Below are 6,354 nucleotides of genomic sequence, written 5' to 3' on the forward strand. Positions count from 1 at the left end.
TTAAAATAAATAGGTAAATGTAATAAATATTCATAGCATGTAATGCTATATTTATGTTCTTTTAGATACAGATTATATATGAAATTCACACATGTATATTTTATGAAATACATAACAAAAATCAGTAAATAGTTTAAACACATATAAACACTCAAATATCAAGATGGAAATAAATAGGTATTCATACAAACATACTTAAATAGAAGCATAGGGACCATTAGGGGCTGGGGAGATGGCTCAACTGTTAAGAGCACTTACTGCTGTTCTAAAGGTCCTGAGTTCAATTCCCAGCAACCAGATGCTGGTTCACAACCATCTGTAGTATAATCTGATGCCCTCTTCTGGTGTGTCTGAAGATAGCAACACTGTACTCATAATGTAAAAATAAATAAATCTTAAAGGAAAAAATAAGGGCTCATTAACATATATGAAACAGTACTTATTTAAAGAATTTTGTTTTAATTTTATGTGCGATATTCATTTAAATATTTTGACAATAATACTAAAATTGGAACCATTCTCTAGTAAAATAACAAAACTTAATCATTTGAGAAGAGCTGACTTGGAAAATGTTATGGGAAGTTTTTAATGGCTTGGCTGTCTAAAGTAATGTTGAGAATATGAGCAACCTTGCATGGAAACCTGAACTACAGTAAAAGCAACAGTCACTGTTAGGCACAGAAAAGTTTGGAGCACATACACAGGTGATACATTGTTTTTACTTCTATAATAATGAGAAAATTGATATTAAAGTTAATACACTTATGCTGAGAATGTAAAGGACAAATATACTAACTTTTAAGTGTACACAAGAATGCTTTTTTAAAAGAGAGATAATTTGTGGCAATATAGAAATAATTGGTAAATTGTACTTTGCACACTAAATCTTAAATATAGTAAGCATTGACCCAAAAGGGTGGTTCACATCTATAGATATAGCAGTGGGATGCTTGAGAAAGATGAATCATGTGACTTGAAGAAAACCTCAATTTCATAGTGTGTTTCTTGTCTATAGTTAGAATCTCTCAATAATAATAATAATAATAATGTAACATTCTTAAATGTATACATAACTATGAAGTGTATTATAGTTATATAATCAAACATATTATATGTCATAAAAATAATTATGTAATATATTATCTTATATTTATAGTATGTTATACATAATTATATAATATAATTATCAATCATTATCAATAGAATATAGTCAAATATTTTACCAAGAGTATGTCAATTAACAGAGTTAAAGTCAATTGTTTCTAATATTCCTTGTCAGAATGTATGATCCATGTAATCTCATTTTATTTTCCCATCCTATTTACAAAGATTTCATAGCATTTACTGAATGATCAGTCTTATAAAACTGTAGTAATGTCCTAGAAGTTTGCAAAGGAAGCCAGGTATAAACATAGGAGCACCCCTTGGTTAGCAGCATTGCCTTATGTGAATTAAAGCATAATTTTAGTGGCCATTAGTGCCTCTTTAACATCCTCATGTTTTTCAAATAGAACACAATACTTTCAACCCATTCCATGCCTTCAGTTCTGTGAACAAACTTTTTTGTCCTATATATAGTTATTTATTTTATCATTTTATTCTTCCTTTTACTTTCTCAAAAACTTTTCAAATTTTTCATGAATTTCTTTTCAATTTAATTACTTTTGCTCTCACTAATTGCTGTTGCATAATTGAAATCATTTCAAAGTTTGTAATTTCAGAGTAAGATTCTTTACAGGGCAGATTTATCCCTCAAATTATATGTTTTCTGTTGTTTTGTATTCATTCCTTTATATTTACTGTTTTATTTTCTGATTATTTATCACAATTAATCAGAAATAAAGCTATTGGATTCTAATTTATTCTAAACTATTATTATCAAGGATCCAGCGGCATATGTAGCACAGGATGTCATTGTTTGGCATCGATAGGAAGAAAAGCCCTTTGTCCTGTGAAAGCTCATTTCCCCAGTGTAGGGGAATGCCAGGGTATAGAGTTGGGAGTGGGTGGGTGGGAGTAGGAGCATCTCCATAGAAGCATGGGGGTGTGGAAGAAGAATGGGAGCAGGGGAGGATAACATTTGATGTGTAATACAGAAAATATTTAATAAAATAAAATAAATACATTTTTTAGAAACCCAATCTTTTCCTTACAACATTATTTTAAAAAACAGATACCTATACAGCTTTTTAAAGACATAGGAAACATGATCATGTAAATGTTACAAGTTTTATGAAATAATTTCATAGCTGGTTAACACCTTTATTGAAGTAACTGGGTACAAGATTAACTTAAAGAAAAAAATTGGTAACCCTTCTATATAAAAATGACTAATGGGCTGAGAAAGCCATCAGAAAAACAAACTCCTTCAAAAGCTGGTTATTGTTATAGTAACTATAACCCAGCATGTGAAATATCTCTATGCCAAAACTTTCAAAAAATTAGTCTCAGAGGGTATAAAATGATGGTAATATCTCTTCTACTCATGGATTGATAGGATTAACATTACAGAAATGTGAAGAGTTTCTTGATAAATATTTTGGGTTCTCTTATGGATACCATCATATCATCTGTGTATAACCTGTAAGTTGACTCCTTTCCAATTTGTATTCCCTTGGTCTCCCTTAGTTGTCTTATTGTACTAGCTCAATCTTCAAACACTGTATAGAATAGGTATTGAGTGGGTATTCTTGTCTTGCAATTTTATTTGATATTGGATATCTTTTTATATTTAGTGCTTTATTGTGTTTAAGAATGCACCTTGTATTCTTGATTTCTCTAAGAATTTTTTATAAGGAAAGTATGTTGGATTTTGTCAAAGGCTTTTCCAGCATCTAATGTGTGATGAGTCTTTTTTCTTTTAGTTTGTTTATATGGTGGATTATATTGATAGATTTCCATATATTGAACCAAACCTACATCACTAGGTAAAAACCTACACGATCATGTTGGATGGTATTTTTGATGTGCTATCAGATTCCAGATGTGAGTATTTTATTGAACAGTTTTGGATCTTTGTTCATTATGGAAATTGGTACAAAATTATGTTTCTTGGTTGACTGAGTAATTTAGGTGTCAGAGTTACTATAATCTCATAGAATGGGATTGACAATGTTCTTTCTGTTTCTATTTTATGGAATAGTTTGAGAATTGGTGTTACCTCTTTTTTGAAAGTCTGTTGAATTCTGCCTTAAAACCATCTGGCCTTAGTCTTTTTTTTTTTTTTTTTTTTTTTTGTTTTATTTTATTTTTGGTTGGGAGACTTTTAATTACTACTTTTATTTCCTTAGGAGTTATAGATTTATTTAGAGTTGTTTAAATAGTTTACCTTCTCCTGGTAAGTGTATTTATAAATATAAACATCAATTTCATTTAGATTTTTTAATTTTGTAAAGTTCTGGCTTTTGAAGTAATAACAGGCTCAAGAAAGCAATGTACACAGAAAGCCTAAGAAGGTATGTTGAAACTCAGAGAAAAGGCAAATGAATAGTCGTTGGGGGTGATTAGAGAGAGAGACAGGATGTGAGAAAGGGTAGGAAGGGGAATGAATTGGTCATTGTGGATGGTTAGAGAAAGAGACAGGGATAAGAGACAGGGTGGAAATGGGAACACGAGAAGGATTGAGTGTGGGAATTATTGGGGCAGAAAACTCAGATTGGTTGCTAAGGCATATATGGGAGAAACTATAAATGAAGGAAGAAAAAACTCCTAGGAACTTAAGAGAAGATTCCAAAAATAAAGGATATAGAAACTAAAATGATTAGAAACTAACCTATCATCAGAAAAGACCTCCAGTGGACACCCTCCTATTGCCAAATTCGTTGACCCACAATTTGTACTGCCAATATGTTGTGAAAGAAAAAAAAACGGAGTAGACATTGAAGGAATTACCATCCAGTGACTACACCAACTTAAAGCCCACCCAATGAGAGAGAACCCACCCTGGAAGCTACTACTGATAATCTCCTATACCTGTAGAACTGGGCATAACATAATTGTTTAATTAGCAGCTCCATACAGAAGCTGATGAAAACACATGCCGAGATTCACATCCAAACTCTAGAGAGAGTCTTGAAAACTTGGGGAAGAAGGGAGGAAGGATTGAATGAAGTAGACAAGTCAAGTACGCCACAAGAAAATCTAGAGAAGGAAATACCCTGAACTCATATGATCTCACAGAGGATAAAGCACCAATCAAAGAGCATGCATGGAATAGACCTACCACACCCTCATGTATGTAACAAATTTGTGCAGTTTGATCTTCATATGGGACCCATAACAACTGGAGCAGGGCCTGTCTCTGACTCTGTTGCTGTCTTTTAACCTCATTCTCTAACTGGGCTGCCTTGTTTAGTCTCAACAAAAGGTTTGCCTAGTCCTACTACAACTTGATATGCTGAGGCTGGTTGAGAGCCATGGAAGTCTGTCTCTTCTCTGTGGAGGAAATGAGTGAGGACAGTAGGTGAAGATACCAGAGGGATGGACTGGATGGAAAGGAAGAAGGGAAAGCTTTCACTGAGAAATTAACTAAATTGATGATATAATAATAATAATGATAATAATAAAGGAACTGCAAGTAACTTCTATAATACTCATGATTTTACAGTGGGAAAAATTAAAAATGGCCATCTTATCAAAATCAATGACGAATTTGACATAAGTCCCATCAAACTGCCAATACCAGTCTTACAGACCCTAAAAGTTATGTATTCATCATCATGTGGAGAATCAGAAAGATAGTCAGAATAATATAAAGAATCCTCTACAATGAAAGGCCTTCCACAAGCATCACTATTCAAGTTGTATACAGGACTATCATAATAAACACCCCATGATACTGGCATACAAAGAGACAGGTTGATCAATGTAATGTAACTAAAATTCTAGATTTAAATCCACATTGTGACAGATACCTATTTTTTGATATAGAAGCCAGAAATATACAATGAAAAAAGGAAAGCATCTTTGACAAATGATGCACAGGTTATTTTCTATTAATAATGAGTATGTTTTTAATTTCTTTGTTTTCAAAATAAGTGAAATTTTAAAATCATAGAGATATTCTAGTTTATAATTTTTAGAATTCTTGAATTTATGGGATTAAACTGTTCAATAAAAGAAATATAATTGTTCTTTGGAAATTAATCAGAATTTTTTTCTACACTCTTGGGAGAAAACAAATATATGATCCAGAATAGGTCTCATGTCATGTAGCATGACTCCTTAGAGACTGCTAACCTTTTCTTTATAACTACTTACTATTTATTATTTTGTATTTCTATTTGATTTACAGTAGAGTTTATTGTTTCATGTTATATATACCTTGCTTACACTGATTCTATTTCTCTTTCCTCGTTGATCTATACATATTTGCCTTTCATCCCCTTCTCTTTTCAATTAATTTACATGTGTATTATCTTATATTTATGTATTGTATTTCTTTTCTTGATCACCTCGATACTCTCTTGTTGTTTCCTGTCTAGTTTCATGCTCACAGCCCATACTGACAATCCCAATGCATGCATATATACATGTATATGTCTTGAAGACACTCGATACATACGTCAAAATAGCATTTCTTTCCTTTAGGTAGGAGCTTATGATTCCTTCCTGTCACCAGCAATTTAGTTTTCTTTAGAGCCAAAGGATTTGAGGGCAAAGATGAACAATTAAATGAAACATGTACATTACCATTTCAACAGTGCCTGGCAAATCAAAAGCATAGGTTATATGCTGAATGATCTCGATTGATACCTGGAGCATCTACATTTACTCTTAAATTTATGTGAACATAAAGAAATTAAAAATATGTATGTTTTCTGAATGAGACAGATACACAGGATAAAGAGAGTTTGAGATATTCAGACATAACAGATATTTTGTTTTATTCTATGCAATTTCTAACTGTTCCAAAATTGAGGTTTTCCCAAATGCATCTGCTTCTGAGCTCAAATTTTTTTTTTTATATTAATTGAACAAAAAGTTAGAATATGATGTGGAACAATTCTAAAAGCAAAGAAAAATAAAAATGGAGATAATTTTCCTTTTGAATTTAAACAGTTTCTGGAGTGCACATTGTTACATCTAGATATGCAAGAGCAATTTCGACCAAGTAGGGATATTTTAAATGTTGGCACATGCTATAAAACTGAATGACTTACTCAGGTAGCCTTTATTTTTCTTGAACTTCACAAAGTCTGTATGTTGTTTCTGGGGTGATTAGAGCTTTCTAGGGGTTAGTATCCAATTATCAATGACTGCATATTGTTTCTGTTTTTTTGTGACTGAGTTACCTCACTCAATGTGATATTCTCTACATGCATCCATTTTCCTAGGAATTTCATAAAGTCTTTG

This window comes from Micromys minutus (genome assembly GCF_963924665.1).
Source record: "Micromys minutus genome assembly, chromosome: 5".
NCBI classification, from domain to species: domain Eukaryota; kingdom Metazoa; phylum Chordata; class Mammalia; order Rodentia; family Muridae; genus Micromys; species Micromys minutus.